The following is a 20134-nucleotide window of genomic DNA, read 5'->3' as shown; positions in this document are numbered from 1 at the left end:
CCGAATTTATTCTGTGTGGTGTCTTTTACATGTTGGATGCTGGCTCTTCCTTCTCCTGGTTAACCCTCGAGCTCCCAGGGCTGCATTCCCCACTAAAGGGATGGGGTTTATGGCTCTGGTGCCTCCAATTTCACCCTGTGCCTGCTGTTTCAGGGCCTCCACCTCAGGTCATGGCCTCCTGCTCTCCTCCTGTGTGCTGCACTTCATCTGCAGTCTAAGGCAGTTCATCTTCCCCAGAATAACTGTGTGTCTTGCTGTTTATTGCTTTCACATCCTCTTATGTGTCTCTACGAAGCAATAGCTGTTTCCCTGAACCAGAATGTGCATTTCTGAGAGTGGCTCTTCCAAGCAGATGAACAAGCAGAGCAAACCCAGCCCAGCAGGGCACGTCCAGCAAAGCCTGGCAGCCCCTGAGCTCTGAGCTGAGCTTAGCACAGAGCTTCTGTCCTGTCCTGAGCAGTGGCAGCACCAGATTTACAGACTTCGAGGCTCTATAGCAAAGGAAAAATGGGAGTTAGTTGCAGTTTCATTCCCTGCAAGCATATCACAGAGAAAACCTCTCTGTTTTCTGTTTCACCACACTAAACTGAAACCCTGAGCTGTCTTTTTCATATTTAGCTTTTTTGCAAACTTAACCTTGCAGCAGCACCAGTCCTTCATCCCCAGGTTGGTACTTGTTGGAGTCTGAGATACAGAGTGTGTGCACTTGGCTCTGATGCCTGACTCTGAGATCCAGGAGAACACTGAACTTCATCTTTTATGAAATTTCTGCATCAAAACAATATTCAGGTCAGTTTGACTTGGCAATCAGTGAATTAATATTCTTTGGATCTTTACAGTGAGCTTGGAAAATTGTTATCCAGACATGATTTTCCAGTCTTTCACTGATTTATCAGCTGTGGCAAACTCTGGGATGAGAGTACAAAGTTATAGTACCTGCAGCTGCAACTCTTGTTTCCTCCATGCCCTTTGCTGTGCTCATTTTCCTTACGTGGGGATGAGTCCTGAAAGGTTTCCAGCAATGAGATTTCTGAATGGTGAAAAATAATGGTTGATCTTTCTTGCTAATGACTCACAGGGATGAAATGTGTATTTGTGTGCTGTCCCTGCATCCTTACATGTTCAGCTTTGGGCAGAGGCACCAGGGCAGTGTGTGGTGAAGATGTTGAGCACAGAGCACACAAAGAGGGAAGTCTGGACTCTGAGTAATTTGCAATGAGCATTTGTAAGTACTTCCAGGTTTTAAGTGTAACAGTGCTCACTCTCCCTATGATTTCCTGCACCCCCTGTGATTTTCTGCACCCATTTTTCCCATCTCTTCCTTGATTGCTAATCAAATTGAATATAGAAATGTTTTCCTGATGAATCTCAGTCTCTGGGCAGTCTCTCATATATGCTTCACTACCAAAACATGTAATTTGATCACTGTGTCTATATAATAGAATTCATCTTTTCAGAAGCTTGAAAGCATTCCCCTCTGTGTCAAAAGCTAAATATTCCAGAGCCTGTTAAGTGGACTCATCCCCCAAGCCTAAGGAAATAAATGGAATGCTGATTTGATAGTTTTAAGCACAATTTAAATAATCACAGTATCCTATTTCATAAGCTGTGTGCCTCCACAGGCTTCTCTGCATTGATTTTCATGTTTGGAAATGTTCTGGTGGGCTCTGTGTCCTTGTGGCCAGGGAGGACGAGGGGTTCCTGGGATGAGTGAGGAGGAGTGTGGCCAGCAGCTGATGGCAGAGACCCTCCCCCTGTCCTCTGCCCTGGTGAGGCCACATCTGGAGCACCGTGTCCACTTCTGTCCCTTCCAACCCCAGCTGTTCTGTCATTGGCTTTGTCATTTTGCTTATTTGATTTTAAATAAAATGGATAAAAGGGAAGGAAAAAAAGAGAGGGAGAAGTAAGAAGATAATAATTCTTCTGAAGCATTTTCCTATTTTTTTCAAAAGTTGCAGGCTTTTGTGTGTTTGTCCAAGCTCCCTAGAAATCTGATGGATTAGAATGGGTCAATGATTCTGTAGAAGTAAGGTTTGAGGGAATAACTTGTATTAGCAACTAAATATCTAATCTTTTTAAAAATGTATTAAGTTACCTTGATAAGATCTATTTCTGATACACCCATATTGACTGAGACTAGGTTTTTTTATTCTCTTTTGATTCTTTGTACATTAAGCATCCCATCATCTTTTTCCAGTGTTATTATGACAGCAGACCTGCAGTTACTGACATCATCCAATTTCCCCTTTTTAAATATCAGTGTCTCACTGGCCTTCTAGCCTTCAGGAAAACATCAGTATTTTAAGAATTACTGAAAAGCAGCAATAGCAATACAGAAAAATGAATGCCCTCAGATTATTTGAAGCAATGTGAGCAGAGCTGGGTACAGAATCAAGCTGTTGATCTCATCTCCTGTGATGGCAGCCTTAGACCCAAGTGAATAATAGACCTTTTTGGAGCTGAACTGCCAGCCTGTCCCTAAAATATTCCTGTTTTTCTTCCTGAGAATGGCCAGGTGCCATTTCTGTGCTCTTGCTGTGGCACTGGAGATGTGCCACCAGCCAGCCTCGTCCCCTGTCTGTCACTCACCTGCTTTGCCAAAGGTCAGCCCCTGAAGGTTTCTGCTCAGCTCTGGTTTCTGATGCTGTACCGAGGAAAATTGGCTATTTTAGTGTCTGGAATAAGTTGTCTTTTGCTTACAATGGGCTGATTCGAGTCACAGTCCACAATGAATAATGAATGCAAAGGGGAGCTTGCAGTTCAGTCACAAATTATTATTTACGGAATTACTGCTGACTTCTCGTTAGCACTTGCAAGTGCCAGACTGGCTCTTGAAGGAGTTTGGAGGTTGCTTAATGAAGGTTTATTTATTAAGATGCATGGCTGGCCAATATATGGGTCATCACATTGATTTTAGGACTGGATCAGATTTTAGGATCTTTGCATAGCTGAGGAGTGAAAAGCAGCTAAACTACTTTGAGCACCGTATGGAGTAATTATTTTATTTTATTTTAGTTTATTTTAGTTTAGTTTAGTTTATTTATTTTATTTATTTTATTTTATCATATTTTATTTTTTATTTTCTTTTATTTTTTATTTGATTTTATATTTTATACTTTTATTTTATTTTATTATTTCTCTTTGTATTAATAATTGCCTCCTTCTTTCTTTTATTTCTTTTTTAAGGGCTTTGAAATAAAGAAACTTTGCTATACGATAATTTTTAAAGTAGGACTAGGTATGCAGGATGATATTGCACAATTAATCCTTAAATTTTCATTTCATATGGTAAAACCTACTGCAATTCCCTCCACAAAGGAGATTTAGTCTGCTTCAAGCTTTGTGGTTCTGACAGACAAATTATACAGGAATGTCAAATGTGTAAACACAATATAAATACATCTGAAAAATACAATGTCTAACAGATATTTTATTCACAGGCATGGACCAGTGTCACCTAATCATGGGGGATAAATGTATCATTGAACACAAACAATTTATGGGTATAAATTGAGGTTATGTTGTGCCCCACCCTCAGGTCTAAATCTCTTTTTTTTTTTTTTCTCCTTAACAAAATTCACCTAATTGTTCAGAGGTGAATAAGGTTTAGGCACAAAGTATTTTCTTGTTCCTGCTGCAGTCACCCTTGGTGTGCACTCACCTTCTTTCTGCTCTTGGGAAAACCCAGGGAATACTCTTGGTTTTGATGGAACATCTCAAAAATACATGGTTTATTATTATTAAGATGTTAATGAATGTTAAATGAATGTTAAGATGTTATTAAGATGTTAAACATGGTTTATTTATTTTTAAGATGCTAAATACATCTTAAAAATACAGGTTTGTAAAGAGAGGAACCTGGGGGCTCCTGTGTGACCCATGAGGGGTTCAGTGCCCTCCTGAATTTCTGTTCTGCTGAGCTTAAAAACCAATCAAACACACAAACAAACCCAGAAACAAAGCAAAAAAACCCCAACCACCCACCCCAAACCACCCTGCATGTCTGATTCTTTATTTTCCTGGATGGGGAAATTGTTATTGATCGTTTGACTCAAGTTTTGAGCTGGCTGAGATAACACAAATCATTACACTTTAAACTATGAGCTGCAAAAATTGAACTTTCTGCCTTTGGTGGGGGTATCTCGGTGGGAACCTTTTGTCAGATGTTAGTTTGCACCGAGGAGACATTGACTGTGCAACTTTCCATTGCTGGAGGTAATTGTCTGCTCCTCTCTCGCTCCTCCAAATTGATCTGGTTTTCAGCTTTTCCTGCAAACACTCCCTTTGAGAGCAGGTGGGAGCTTGGGCAGCACGTGGCAGGGGCTCTGCTGGATTTCTGAGCTTCAAAACACACCCAGGAGGGAGAAAATCTACCTTAGACTGCCTTGGCAAGCAGAGTTTGACCTTTTTTTTGGTTTCACTGTGTTATTTTTGATCAGCTTAGCATTTTGCAAATTTCCCTTAAATATATAAAAAAAGGAAAAATCTGTTTGCGTTAATGTACAAGATCTCTACCAACTGAAATGGGAAATGTGTCCAAAATCACCCTGGCTTTCAGTATTTTTCATTCATTGAACCTATGAGAAAACCAAATTAGTTTGTTCTTTTTTATGGGTATTATCAAGAGTCTTCTTAAAATAGTTTACAAGTCAAACTATCTATTGATATAATTATTTTGGATGAACAAAACAGTAAAAAGTCTGAGGGCACAATGTTTTCAGCTGTCTGGGAATTAGCTTGGTCTATTCTGGTTCCTGTTTTGGACTTAATTATGATATCACTAAATATTCCCAGAAGTTATCCCAGAACAAATAAACAAATTAAAAATTAGTTTGGTTGAAGTTTTCTTTTAGCTTTGTTTGTTTTTATGTTTTCTTTGTTTGTTTGTTTGTTTTTTGGGGTTTTTTTTGTTTAGTTTTGTTTAGTTTTGTTCAGTTTGCTCCCTTGGGGGGATTACTTTTGGTTCTTTAAAGGCTTTAAAAAGGCTGAAGAACTTGGTTAATCCTTGTGCTGCTTGTGGCGAGATGAAAAAGAACATGACATAATTGAGGAAAGGCTGGTGTGAGAGCTAATGTGGTTTTCAGGAGCCTGTTGAGAAAATCATCCCCAGCAGTGGGACTCCACAGCAGCTTCCTGCAAGCACTGGGAGGGGAATTAATTCTGTGCCACCGTCCTTTTCCATGAGCCACTGGGGACTCTTGGCCTGTTGCTGTGGGAAGAGGAGGCACAAGGGTTTATAGATGGTTTTGCACCGGTTGGTGATCAAGATGAGGCAGAATGTTTGGTTACCTGTGCAATAATTCAAACTAAACATATAATCTGCTGAGGTAAGTTTGCTGTTCCCTCTTTCAGAGTTGCTATTTTCAATGCTTCAGCCGCTCACAAGGGAGTGTTTGTGTCTGGAGCTGTAGCAGAGCGCTGTCAGGGATGCAAGCTCGGACAAAATCAACCTTTCCAGGAGGATGTGATGCCTTGTGGCTGATTTTGATTTGCATTGATTTGCCTGTGTTGTTGTTTGGTTAGCTCCAGGCTGGTGTTGGAGATGTGGGCTCTTCTGTTTGATCCCCCATTAGGCTCTTCCCTCCGTGTCCTATTGATACCTGCCCCAGGCAGCTCCTCTGGGCTCCCGCTGCGTGCAGCTCCCTTCCCTCCTGCCTCTGCTGCTGCAGAAATTAACTGGAAAAAAAATCCCATGTGGGCCTGGAGCTGGGCAGAGCCCTGCTCTTCTGGTTGTGTCTCTGAGATAAATGGCAATAAAACATTTCAACATTCATTTAATGTCAGGAAACTTCATGGGACTTCTGTGGCAGCATTGCTGAGGAGGCTCACGGATGCTGCTGTAGAGCAGGGCTTTGGTTAGGGAGCCTTTTGGAAAATGCTTTGGCCATTTCCTGTAGAATGCTCTTTGTTTTGATGTTTTGGTACAAGTTGCATTAAGGCTGATATAAGAAAACCACTGACAACCTCTCTACTAATGTTTCCTTTGTGAAGGGAAACTTAAAATTTCAAATAATCCCCCCCTTTTCTCTGATCTGATTTTGCCACTGGCAGCTTATTGGGAGTCAAGCTGTAGCCCCGTTTTGTGTATCTTCAAACTGTTGGCTGTTACCATGTTTTAGATTATGACTCTGGATTTTTTGGGTGTTTTTATCACTCATTTCACCCAACAGTTGTTTGGAGGAGGCAGGGCTGGGGGAAAGGAGTGGATCGAGTTTGCCACGTGCAGGTAACACACCTGTCAGGGTATGGTGGTGCTGCTTTGGAACATTTTAAAAGCCTGAGCAGATTTAAGATTGACTTGCTGACAGGAGCACCCATGCTTCTAATGTAAGTCCTGAATTCTGCTGTGAGCTGATAAGTTGTTGGACAGGACAGATTTCAGGCTCTCCCAGAGCCCAGACTGCTCCTGTGGAATGAGGGGCAAACTGGTGGGAGCACTGCTGTCAGTGCAGCTGCAGAACAGGAAAAAGACACATTTACAGGGGATAACAGATAATTGTTATGGCTCAATCTTAAGCTTCATGAACCTGCAGAGCATTTCAGCAGGAACTTTGCTTGTCAAGGCATCCCTTCCTTAGCCACGGGTTTCTCAGCGCTGATTTGAAGATTTCCATTAATGAAGTTGTCTGTTCCTCACAGATGGAATCTGCTGCAGAACACATCTTCTGCAGTCACCAGGTTTTCAGTCTGGTTAGGGCAGATAAGATCATTATTGTTCTATCACTTAGCTCACAGGGCTTTAGTGTCAGATGATGTTGCTCATAGTGGTTTTTAATCCATCTGGCTCCATTGAAACAGGCTCTGTCACCCCTCAGTGGTTACCCGCTGATATTGGTTAAATTACTCAGAAAACATTTTATTGAGTCACTTCCTTTCAGGGTTGATGTTGTTTGAAGAGATGTTGCATGTGCTTGTATTTATGTGCATTATTTTTGTAAAATGCACACATATCATTCCCAGGTTGGGGCACTCTGGGGTAGTTTATTGAAATGCAAATAATTTACTTTAGTGTATTTTGAGAGAGAATAGCTTTTTCTCTGGGGAAGCATGCGAGATGGAGAATGTGAGATGTGACTGCAACTTGCCTAAGAGTGTCCCTTCTGTCCAGGACTCTTGATTTTATTCTTAGATTCTGCAGGTGACACAGCCTAACCTTCAGTCATGAGAATCAAGAGGGCGTAGCCATTTGTGCTTTGGTTTGTTGCTTTGTGAGCTGTTTTAACAACTGCCTTGTCTATTCTTTTCTTCTGAAATGGAATTCATATTTCTAAAGCCCATTCAAGTAAAGAATGATGTACATGTGCAAAATACTATTACACTATAGGCTGTTTTTCACATTTCTAACATCTGTTGTCAGTCTTGGGTGGTTGTTGTACATTTGTATTGCTTGGAGAAGGAAATTTACTGAAATGCAAAAGCCACAGGATGTAAAAATGCTTAATGTCTACCTGGAAAGTGTGAGTACATCAGTGATGAGGAACTTTGCACAGTTATGCTGATAAGGTGATGTGCTTGTGGAGTGACAAGCAAATTATTGATTGGGGCTGGAGAATCCTCTTTGGTAGCTGTTGTTTGTCTTCTCTTTCTTCTGAGAGTCCTGGGGGAGTCAGCTGGGACTGAAGTCACTACCAAGAGTGGATTGATAGTCTTTGACTGTGGGGAAGAAATGGGGAATTTCTTTGGAGGCAGGCACGTAATCAAGGCAGAGAGGGAATGTGTTGGCTGGGTTACAGGGGGCCAGCACGAGGGCACGGAACACACCAGGAAATTATTTCCTCCCAGCCAGGGAAATTACAGCCACAGCTGCCTGATCTCTTCCATCAGAGACTCTCAACATTACTCATTATTCCTCTTCTGAAATAAACAAACACGTGCTGGTCCTGAGTCCCAGAGGCAATTCCAGGGATGAGGGTGAGGGGGACCAAGTGATGCTCTGGCTCCCCTTTGTTTACACGAGCACAGACTGAAATTCGTGCTGATTTGGGTTCATTTGAGATGTGGCAGGACATTTCTCTAGCAAATCCATCCCTGTCTGTGTGTCAGGTACCTACAGCAACACAGCCCAAGGCTTTTGAACTTCTGGGAAGAGGCAGCTGGTGTGCTTCAGGCTGCAGTTTTGCTGCTGGTTTCTCCAGGAATTGCTTTGAAACCACAGCAGTGCTGCCAGCCTTCTTTCAAACAATGAGCCTACTTCAAGAGTTTAATATTACTCTCTGGACTCTCAGGCAGGCATTGGGTTTTCAGAGAGGGGGTGGTTGGTTCCTATTAAAAAAAATATATTTCTTCTCTTTTTAACTTCTATGTTTTCTTCTCTAAGAAAGAGATCAAAGTTCCTTTAGTTTGTGTTCTGTGCTAAAGTCTGAGTTTGGAGCTTCATCTCCTTATGGTTTTGATTTCCCCCTTGCAAATACCATGCCTGTGTGTGTACTTTGTTATGGATCTCAAAATGTCTAAATGTCTTATAAATTGCAGTTTGTATTTCTGCAGCTGAATTATATATTAATATTATATATTATAATATATATTATATAGAATAATAAAATATTATAATAATTATAATATATAATATAATTCTAATTATATCTATTATATATATATTATAACCAACTGTGCAGCTTTTCCTCCCCCTCCCAGCTCACCTCTGGTATTCCCCCTCTTCTGAATAAAGAGATTTTTAAGGAGCCTTGGCAATTAGCTATAACAGTAACTTCCAATATTTTTGATTCCTCAACATCATATAAAACTGCCAAGAAACTGTAGAATTCACTCCATTAAAGGGAGTGTCTGAAGTTCATGACAAGCCTTGATTTCTGACTCCCAATGAAAACGCATTTCAAACTCTGTTCAAACACAAGATGTTTAACAGTAAGTGTTTGCTTTCCCCTAATTTTTCACCAAGAACCAATATGATTTTAAATGAAATAGGATTCTTAAAAGAAAATTATGATTAGTCTCTGGTGTAAAGAAGGGTCCTGAATGTGTTTAATTAGGCAACAACAAAGAGCACGAAATGAGCAAAGCTGATTCTGTGGATGTCTGGAGATCATACTGAGATATCACTGAAGTAGAAGATCTTGTTGCTTCTGATGGTTTAAGTGCCTTGCACACCCACAATAAAATGTTCTATCACACATTCCCTTCATCATACCCAGCATAAGATCCATACTCCTGCAATAATAGCAGGGATAATTAATTCTGGCTTAAGTATTTGGGAAATTATTGAGTGCTGCAATTACAGGCTTTCCAAATGACAATCTTTAGAAGCAAGAAGCTACACTCCACATTCCCCCCAGATCTGAGTGCACTGAGAAACTTCTCTTCAGCAGCAGAAGGAGAAAGCCCCTGCAGGAGTGAATCTTAATGTGGTATTAATTGGGTAACAGAAGAACACAGCTCTGAAACACAGAGGGTGCATTTAGAACAGGCCAAATAATCTGAAATACAAGTTTGATGAATTCCCTTCATCTCTGTGCTGTGGCTGCTGCAGCACTTTTGTTTATATTGATCTGAACGGCGTGGAAATTTTCTTTCATCTGTCATTTACATTCATTTTACCTCTTGCAATTGCCTCTGCCAGCTTTACATGCTTGTTTTCTGGTGAATCTATTAATAAGATTTCCAGTACATCAAAAGAATTTCTATTGGGCAAAGGTAGAATAAAATACACTTGAGGTGTAGGAGGGCTCCTAGATGCAATTTTACCTACTAAAAGTTATTAATGAGTTTTGTGAAGTAAAGAAAATAATTGGAAAGCATAATGCTAATTGCATGCTATAGATTTTCCTCTATTGCTTACTTGTTTAATAAGTGACTTGCAGAATGGAATATTTGCACCATAGCTTTTTTTCAGATTGCAATATGCCTTCTGAATTGACAAAAATAGGCCCAAAGGTCAAATTAATTAAAAACAGTAGGAGAAAGAGCACAATTAATGCTGCAAGTTTGTGTTTATACGTTCTTGCCTGAAAAATGTGCGAGGTGCATTTTGTTGTGTGCAAAGCCCAGATGCTGTGTGCCAACAAGAATAAGAAAACACCAAGAAATATCTCAAAGAGTAGACTTAAATTGCATTCTTTACTCAGGATAATTTTTGCATGACAATGATTTCAGGGTGAGCAACCAGGGCACTCAGCATGGGTTTTGGACAGTGAAATTGATGCAGGAACACGAGTCTGTGGCCGTGTGAGGAAGGTGCCCATGCCCACAGCGTCCCCCTGTTACCCCCATCCTTCTGCCAGCTCTGTGTTAATGTCTCTGCCTTTCCCCACAAACACTTTTCCTACTGCTTCATTCCAAAATCCTCCCTGGTTCTCAAGTATCCACAGCAATTTTCCTTCCCCTGAGCTGTAGGAACACGGGGCAGACCTAAAGCCTTGCATTTGCTCCTCCATGGCCACACGTTACAGGAGATTTCTGCCTTTCTGCACCAAGAACAGCAAGCATTTTCCTTTCCTGATCCCCACCTTGGTGTCAGCCTTGCAAAAGCACTTCAGATTCATAGGCTGCAAGTTCAATGGGGTTTGGATGGAGAATAATATTTACCTCTGATTTAACTGTGCTGCACATGAGGTTTGATCCTGAAGTAACGATTGTAGAGGTGTGAGGAAACTGAGGGATCTCTGAGTGCATTCAGGGAGCTCTGGGGGAGCAGCTGGGCTCTTGGCCTTCCCTCCCCAGCCCCTCACGTTTCTCAGCTCTTTGGGAGCATCTTTCCAGAGATGCAGGGACTCAGACTGAGGGTTATGCTACTTAGGAGGACACAGTGGTGGCATTTTGGGGTTTGTGCAGTAAATGGCTTGGGACCAGGTTGTTTTTAAGCAAACCACTGCTCTGCTCAGCGCTGTGACAGAGGCTCTGGGTGTCTGGGCTGTGCAGTCAGCAGCCCCCTGAGGAGGAACCTCCCTGATGCCTTCAGAGATGTCTAATCCTCACTTCTGCTGACTTCTCTCCTATTTCCTCTTGGTGCTTTGTGCATTTTTGCATTAGCACCTTTCTCTCGCCCGCTGGAGTTACCAAGTGACCAAGAACTCTCCTCCCTGTGTTTGTGGTTCCTGTGCTGGAGCTCACACCTTCCCCCTTGCCCTGTTTGCCAGGGGAGCTGCCCAGCTCTGCTCTGTGCTTTGCCAGCTCCTGGTGACAGAGACCAGCCCTGGCCTTGCCCCAGAGCTGAGCGCTCAGTGGGGCCGCAGAGCACGAGCCCCACGTCTGGATGTGACACGGGACGAGGACAGCTGTCCCCTGGAACAGCAGCTCTGGGCTGGCTCTGAGCAGGAAAAAACCTCCCCCAGCCTTCAGCTGGGTCCTCTCCGTTTCCCTCACACAGAACTGCATCATTCCCTTCTCAAACTAACGTGTGCTGCATCTCCTCAGCAATTTGCACTGTTGCATTCTGGCCCGAGAGGAAAGATGAGTGAGTAATCTCAACTCTGCTAAAGAACGGCTGCACTGACTGTGGAAATAGGCTGGGAAGATTTAAGGAACAAGGGAAGGCTAATGGCTTTATATTTTGCTTTGCTGAAATTACACAAGTGGTGAATTCTGAAAGACAGTTATATATTCTGATTATCTGAAAGGGCAATTGCAGAGCCATGGCTCTGGAGGAGTGAGGGATGATATCAGAGATACAATGCAGCGCTTCAATTTGCAAAATTCTTCCCATTTGCAAATAGATATTTCAGACATCCATTTAAGAATGCATTATTAGCATGTAGTTAGACTCTACTAACTCTGAATATTTCATGTATTCTACTGTAAATAACAGCTAAATCTTATTCATTATCACCCTGATAATATAAGCTGTGAAAATAGTGATGCAAATGGGAGATTTCTGACTTTAATCAAATAAAATGCAATCCTTTTTCTTAAAACAACTTGGAGAGAAAAATAGATCTTTCAGATGTTTGAAACAAAACCAAAGAATTGTTCACCATAGCATTTATCACCCAGATTCTTTCCTATTTACAGTCAGAGAAGATGGAAAGCAAAGTGTACCAGTGAAAAATTCCTTTATTCCAGGATGTGGAATGACTTCTCTTTTTGAGAGCAAAACTTTTGTTTTACAGTTGGAAAGGGAATTCCAGGACAAAATTTTTGGCTGACTTTCTTGATCCAAAGAAATTTTCCTGGACCACTGGAGTCCACTGGAGAGTATACTGCTGATAAAAGTGTCCATCCTGAGGTACTGGAATTTACCTTGTACAAATCAAATACGGCATGAACTGCATCACTGCTTGCAAACTTTGGCCTAGAGCTTTATTTTATACATGCCAGCAGGTTTTCTTGCCAAACTCTTGCTTCTTCCTTATGCAGTTCACCCAAAGGTGGAGTAAGTATTGCTGCCTTGAGAATGTGCTCAGAGAAGTGACCTTGGTGGCCAGCACAGCGTAAATTTAAAATTAAGAATGGTTAATCAGGGTGGTTAAAGGATATTTTCTCATGGCCACAAGGATAACTCTCTGATACAGAGAGCAGAAAAGAGAATATTTTCACTGCTCTCTAAGATCTTGAGTTCCTCAGAGTCCATTTTAGGCAAGGGAAAACTTTTTGTCTATTCTTTCTCTTCTCCAGAAAGAGCAAGATGCTTTTTTTGACAGCTGCATGAAATTCATCCATTTTACCCTTGCATTTCGTCTATCATCAATTCCCATTCTAGCTAATCAAACACTTGATATCAAACATTATAGATTTCCTGCTATGACAAATAAAATGCTGTTATAATAAAGGTGTGCTGTCATAACAAATAGACTGAGACAGTGACATGCCAAAAAGCTGCCTTGTTACTCATTTTAAAAGGCTCCTTTAGTTGTTTTTTTTTTGTTGTTGTTTGTTTGTTTTTAATTGTTTTTAATTATTTTTAGTTCAATTCAACAGCTTCATGAGTGCAAATCAAGCATAAAGTTCCTGCTTGTCTGTGTTACACATGAACTGCTTTACAATCACCCACACTGGGAGGAGAAATTTTACTTTATAGACTGAAACACAACTGAAATGTTGTACCACTACTTGAACTGGAGCAGTTAAGAACAGTCTTTGAACAAATCTTATTTTGCTTCTGACTTTGGCACACTTGCAACCCAAAGAACCAAAACTTGATGAAGTTCCTTTTCCTGGGAAGCACTAAAGAGAGCAGCCCCATTTCCTGGTTTGGAATGGTCAAACCACGTTTCCAAGCCACTTCAGGGGAACATTTGTGGGGTTTCACACATGAGTGTTGCTTCAGAAAGGTTTGGCCTTTACAGGAAAAACTGAACAGAAGAAAAAGATGTTGTGAAGGGAAATAGAATCAGGTTCTTGAGGTTTCTTCCAGGTCTCTGTAGCCCTCATGACCTCCTCAGGGTTCCATTTAAGGCTTAGCCTTGGCTGTGATACAGAAGTACCTCACTGTGAGTAATTCACTTTAACATTTATTATTCCATGAATCCATACCTTGCTCATGAAGAAAGGTGAAATCTATTTGTCTGAGCCACGACTGCAATGTCTAAGTTAGTATAATCAAATTAGAGCTAGAGTGCCATGTGCATTTATGGAAGTATAAATTCTGCTCTATTTCAATACCAACACAAAGAATTCACAATTCTAATAACACCCAATCAATATTTCTACTGGAAAAGATTCACGCTGCTGGGCCAGCAGTCAGAAGTGATGTCAAATATTGCTGGAATGGTTCTGTAATATTGTTTATTATGATGTTCTTTTAACTATAAAATGGCTTTGCCTATCAGATATCAAGCATTCAAAGATGATGGAAATTGAACAATGTATTAAAGAAAAAAAGTCAGAATTGAGATTTTCCTCTTTTTCAAACTTAGCAACAGCACAGCCATAGTGTACCTTTCATGTGTAATTTTTATTTAATCACATGTCAAATTGAAGGCTTAGATGAATTAAATTTTAAAAAGCAGGCTTTCAGCTATCATTTTGACATCTAGCATACAATAACTGCCTTTCAAAAGCTGGGTAAAATGTTTGACATGCTTTAAATGTTATTTTCAGTTTTATTTGCTCTTTATTTCACTTCTTTGTTGTTATTTTGAGAAGCCCAGAAAACACAATTTAATTGCTAAATGTTGCTGGGGAAAGTCTTATGAGAGTTACTCTGGTACAACGAGGATTAGCATCTGGAAATAAATACCCTTTGAAGTCGTTAATCAGAAATTTGTGACGTTCCAGGTTCATAATGTGTTTGTTCAGCAATGATTTGGGGAATGAGTTTGTTCCATGACCTCCATGGTGTGAGAGGACGATGGGAGTGTTGGCTCAGCCCCTGGTTACTTCAGTAAAAAATGGAAAATTTGCCACTTAAAGCAGGCGGTGTCGGTTCCAAACCCCTTCTTCTTCCTGCCTGCATGAGCATTCACAGAGCTCCGTGCAGCAGCCAGGAGCTGGAATATCTGACATTTCCCTTATCAGCTCGCTGCAGTTTTACCTCCTGCGAGAGGAGCCCGCGGGGACCTGTCCCTGAGATTCCTAAAAGGCACCCTGAGTAAGTGAGTGCTGGAGGTACAAGATAGTCCTGCAAGATTATTTCTCATCACTTGAGCGGATTCTTTGTGTGAGTGAATCCAGCTATAAGATCTGACAATTTTAAGTCATTTCCATTTGAGCAGGTGTAGGGGCACCATCTGTTCCGCTGGCTTTCTGTGGAGGTAGGAATTCTTTCATTGGAAATGTACAAATCTGCCTAAGATAATCACCCACCTTGAATTTCTATTTGTCTGGGCAGCCAACACAGCTTTTATTTGCCCTTTTGAAATTAATAGGTCATGCTTCCTGCATCTAAATAAATTAATAAAGTGGGAGGAGTTATTTAAACCAATAAAAATGAAAGCCTAAAACTATTTACTTCTCTTATACTTCTGTGGAACAATTAGATTTTTAATCACAGTGAGAAAAAGCCAAAGTATTTATCAAGTCTTCCTCTTCTTTAGAAGGTATCCAGATGCTCAATTTTCTCTTAGTAATTAGTGAGGATGTTAGATACCAGCTACTAATGTTAATGAGATTAAATTAGAAGAACTAGCAAAATTTATAACAAGAATGTCAAAAGGTTTCTATTGGATTTCTTTTGGAAGTTTTAAAGAGCTGAAAATGCAAAGTCCTGCCAATATTTAAAAGGGTAAATTGGGAAAGCAGCAGGTCTGTTTGATTTGACAAACAAATAGACATTCAGGAGCTGAAAGAGAAGCAACTGATAAATTTGGGGCAATGGCTGGAACATCTGAACCTGTTCAATGAAAAGAAGGGCTCCTTCACCAAGTTTCATCTGTATGAGATGATAATTAAGGTTATTAGTGTTGGCAGTAGCTGGGAGTGGTGCTTTTTTATGTGAGATAGGGAAAATCTGATTTTAATCTCCACTAGGCTTGACTTGTGAAATCAGCTGAGTATTGTCACTTTGCACAATACCTCTCTCCTTCCCCCAGAAGATGAGCCCTTCATTTATCTTTTTGAAAAAAAAGAAGAAACAAACCCAACCAAACAAAAACCCACCAACCCAAAAAACCAAACCCACTCCTATGCAAAATGACTGTAGGGCCCATGAAATAAATTGTAAAAAGGTCCCTGATGAATTAGAAAAGGTGAATGTGGCAGTGATGTGCTGTTAATGAAGTGTTTCTATCTGTGTGTGATAATGGTGACCAAAAGTGATGTTTTTGTAGGTACTCCAAAAGAAATACAGATCCCTGCTGGCAGAAATAGAGAATTTGAGTAAAAAATTATAATGATCTGTATTATATATTTTGCCCATGACAAAGCCATCCAAATAATATAATAAGATCTTAGATTTAATGTGCCAGGCTGCAAAACTTCTAGGAAATACAGATTTATAAAAAGTGCTGAGAGAAACTCTTTGAGCTGTATTAGTTGTGCTCGACACTAGTCTGTATGGGGAAAGGAAAAATGAAAATACTGGCTTGTCTCTGCTGAGTTCCAACACAAAGACATATTTCCCACTGGGTTTATGGTTGGATCCTCTCAGGCTGTTTGTTTTAATGTTATTCTGAGAATTTTGCACTGATAGTTGCTGGGTCCTGTTTGTCTCAATGAAAGCCTGTGCAACAAAAATTGCTGTTTTGGAACAGAAGGTGATAGTTGAGAATAAAAAGATTGGAGCTGGAAATTGTAGTTTGATTAGGGATCTTCTTTACTGCTTATACTTGAAGATAGTTATTTTCTGGTTATTTAAGGTATTTCATATCCTCCTAACATTTGAAGTAAACAAGCGACTGAGAAAATTAAAAATTTATTTGACTACTCCTTTATTTACTGGCTGCTAAGAGGGGAGAGAAATGTTGAAGTAGTCCTGTTCTTTTGTGCTGTCTCACAGCATCTCCTAAATAAGGTCTGTTTTAAATCAGAATTATCATCTAAATAATATCATTAATTCAGCATAAATTAAAAAGTAATGTTTTTTTCTTTATGATCTCCTTTTAAATGGATATTAATTTGCTTCAATGAATGAAGATAATAAGGTTAATAGTTTAATGTTCCTCAGTTGATATCTGCTGCTTTTTCTATTACCTTTTTTTTTTCCTTTTTGATTATAAATTGGCTAACCCCTGGTGTATAATACCAGAAATCATCCCTTCAGTGTATCCAAAGCTATTTACTTAGACTCATCTTTTATTATTCCCACTGCCACAGTCTAATTATTGTAGTGAAAGATTGAACACAGAATAGTTTGGGGCTTTGATCAGTCTTCATATAAATTTCAATAATGAGAGTAAAAGGTTTGTGGTTTTCTGAGATAATTTGATCCCTCCAGACACACTCAGCTTTTACCAAAGGCAGTGAATGCCATATGAGACCTCTGACAGCATTTGTGTCTGGTCTGTGACATCTCTGCAAGCAAAATTCTTTTCTCATACCAATAAAGAGTAATTTAATATTTTTAAATGTGGCAGAGAAACTATAGACTTCTGCACGATTTTTTTTCCTTAAGTTTTCACTTCATTGTCCCCTATCAGTTTAATTGTCTAGATTACAATTTCCTACATCAGAATCCTCTAAGAATACATAATAGGTTTGCTTGCATCTCTCTTTGAAAAAGTATACCAACTGTCATTCAGATAAATAAAACAAACCATAATCCTTGTTATTCTATTACTATCAGAGCTGGCTCCCTTTGGAGATAAATAGAAAAGCAGCTGGAGACTGAGGATATTTCGTAATCTTATAAATTGAAATTTAAATGCCTCAAGGAGGAAATTTCCAAAATAATTGTGACAGAAGATAAGTCCCGGCTTTTGGCAAAATTTTATTAGAATTACTTGTTCCAGATCGTTGTCTGATGCCTGCATGAATTAGGAAAATGGCAGCACTGCCATGTAGAGGAGTTGCTGGGCTTTTTTTCATCTTGATACATTTTTCTGAAAGTGCTCTGTCATCGGCGTTATCAGGTGTGACACACTCAGGGACACGATCAAATTCAAAATCATGAGCCTTTAGCTGATGCCAGTTGATTTTAAATCACATGGGTTTGATCTTTCTGACTAATAACATCTCAGTTCATGCAACTAAATATTTACAATTTTTAGCTGAACGTGAGGGTTAGTTAGTCACATTGTTAATTTTGCTTGAGGTATGGGATTTGTTTTTTCTCACTGGGATAGGCAGTTTAAAAAGAGTTGGTGACTTTCTGGTGTCCTCTATTGTCAGCTGGTTCAAAACTTCTGTATTTTGATAAGGAACCCTGAAGAGAAATATTCCTTTGTTTGCACTTAGTGAATCCCAGATGCACAAAGTAGTAACCAGTTGTACATTGTAATAACCACTGTGTTCCCAGCCATTTTCAAAAGCTGGTTTTGTTGTCTAATTCCTAAGCTTGGGCTAAAAATGTTTAAAGAATACTTAAAATTCACTGGAAGCTTGGAGAGGATATAACACAACACAAAGGCAGTGCAAACCTCACAAAACACAGCTTTTGCAAGCAGCTCATGCAATGGAGGTGGATATTTTTTTCATACTGTGAATACCAAACTCATTTCAGATGAAAGAAATATCACATTTCCTTTCCCATGTCGTAGCTGTACATCTGTGCAAGGTGGGTGCAGTTTTGAATGCAGGCAGTAAATGGGAAACATTGCAGGAATGTTTTCCCTGGATCAACCAGACAAAACTTCAGTTCTTTGGGCTTTGAGGGAAGAATTGATTGGCGCTGCTGGTGTGGATAGGGCTCTGAGACAGCGGAACAGGATAAATCAGATCAGTAATTTCTCTGGATCCGTCTGGGTTTTGGGCTGTGCAGAGGCACTGTGTGCATTTTCACCTAGCTGTGGTGGGAAAAGGCAGCAGGAGGAGCAGGACCACTGTCCCAGCCAGGCTTGCAGAGAGCCCTGGAGCATCTGCGGGCAGCCAGCTGTGGAGTTCAGTGGGAGATTCTTCTGGTGACCCCAAAAGTGCAGTGGGGGCATTTGGGGCTGTTAGCTGTGAGCCTTTCACCACCTGAACCTGTTCCCAGTGGGCTGGCAGGCCATCCTAGCAGTCACAGAGGGGTTGTCTTCTCCCATTTCCATCCCTTGGAATGGGAAACTATTCTGTGTTCAGCTCTCCAGAGCTCAACTGCGATGTCTTGGCTTGATCTGTTCCAATATTTCTCAAAGATCTGCCGAGTGAGGGAGGGTCTAAAATCTGCAACTCTGATAAACAGGAAAGCAAGACTGGGAGGCAAAGTGTACTTGAAAATGGATGAAATCATCTGGAAAAAAGAGAATGGCAGGAACAATAAATGCAAAGTGCCACTCTTAGGCTGCAGCAATCGATGGCAATAACCAAAAAGGGAACAACGAGGAAAAGATCAATAAAAAGGACCTGGGCATTACGGTGGTTGGCAAGGACACAAATGTGTTGTGCTGCCATGGCAAAGGAGCCTGCAGGAGCTGTGAAATGATCCTGCTCAGTGCTGTCAGGACCTTGGCTGGAGCTGGGTGCAGGGTTTTGGGCTGAGCACGGAGCCCTGAGCGAGCCCCGGCACGGGGGAGCAGCCAGAGAGAGCGGGAGCACCCGACAGATTGAAATAATAAGGTCTGTTTATTCTGAGGCAGAATAAAGTGCCAAATGCCAGAAAGATGGGTGGGAATAAGCAGACTGTGATGGATGGGACTGAAGAAGTGATTTATTTTGTAACAAGAAAAGAGGCAGGTCCAACACTGGAAGAGAAGCTCTCCATTAGCAGCAGTGAGGCACTAACCCAGGTTTTCTGGGAAAGCCCTGAGTGCCTTACTGGCTGTGTCTCACATCTGTCAGGAATTGCACAGGTGAGGTTGGTGCTGCCGTGTTCTTGGCTGCTCACACTGCACAGCAGCTGTCCGTGGGCATCTGTAATAATGTCACTGTGACAAAAAGAGACTTGTAAAAGTGGAGGAGCTGAACTTAGCAAAAAGTCAGTATAATTGAATGTTTTCAACACCGCCACCCTATGGGAACCAAATATCTAGGGACCCCTGACAACATCTGCTCTGTTATAAACACTATATATTTTTTGCATAATTGCATCAAAAGTCTGGTCTTCAGGTTTGCTGATCCCAGCAGTTCTGCATCCAGAGTTTTGTATTGGCTTTTTAATGGAATTTTGACTAACAACAACCTAAAAATATTTTAAACTGTTTGTTTTTCACATTTTTTTGAATCTTGTTTCAAGTTTCCAAAACTTGGGTACCAGACACATCAAAATGAGCAGGAGAGCTGCTTATTTTTTGTTCATATTTTCTTTTAATGCTGGGAGAGATTTACATTTCATTTATTCCATTCCTAAATCATGCAGAGTCACTTAGGTAAGGAAAACTCTGTCCTGTGCCTGCTGCATCGGGTTCTTTGTTTCATCTGGCCCTTTCTTCCATGTCTGGGCTGAGATGCTTTCAATCCCCAGCTCCCTGGATCCCAGCTTCCAGCCCTTTACAGTTAAGTTACAGGTCTGTGGTATAAGGAAAATCAAAGGAGTTGTAATGAAATGTCTGAAGGAGAGCAGGGGAATCTACTTTTCATTCATTAACTTAACGCCTGTGCAAAATCTATTGAAATTCTTTTTTATACATAAGACTTGTTGTTGTTTGTTGTTCCTCTGCCTTAGAAGAATCCAACAGCATTAGAGATGTGTCACGTTTTTTGGTCCAAAAGTGTGGAACAGCTTTTAATG

At 40.6% G+C, this 20134-nt stretch overlaps 1 protein-coding gene across 2 annotated transcripts in view; it reads left to right on the top strand.

Annotated features, from left to right (window-relative positions):
* The window catches only part of PCDH11X (protocadherin 11 X-linked), a 424506-nt gene that overhangs the window by 283233 nt on the left and 121139 nt on the right, over positions 1-20134 (top strand). The window lies entirely within an intron of this gene.

This window comes from Pseudopodoces humilis, chromosome 15, assembly GCF_049639895.1.
Source record: "Pseudopodoces humilis isolate 2021_Gansu_Grassland_sample_001 chromosome 15, ASM4963989v1, whole genome shotgun sequence".
Taxonomy (NCBI): Eukaryota; Metazoa; Chordata; class Aves; order Passeriformes; family Paridae; genus Pseudopodoces; species Pseudopodoces humilis.
Note: the sequence above shows the minus strand (reverse complement) of the source record. Positions and strands in the feature narration are given on the sequence as shown.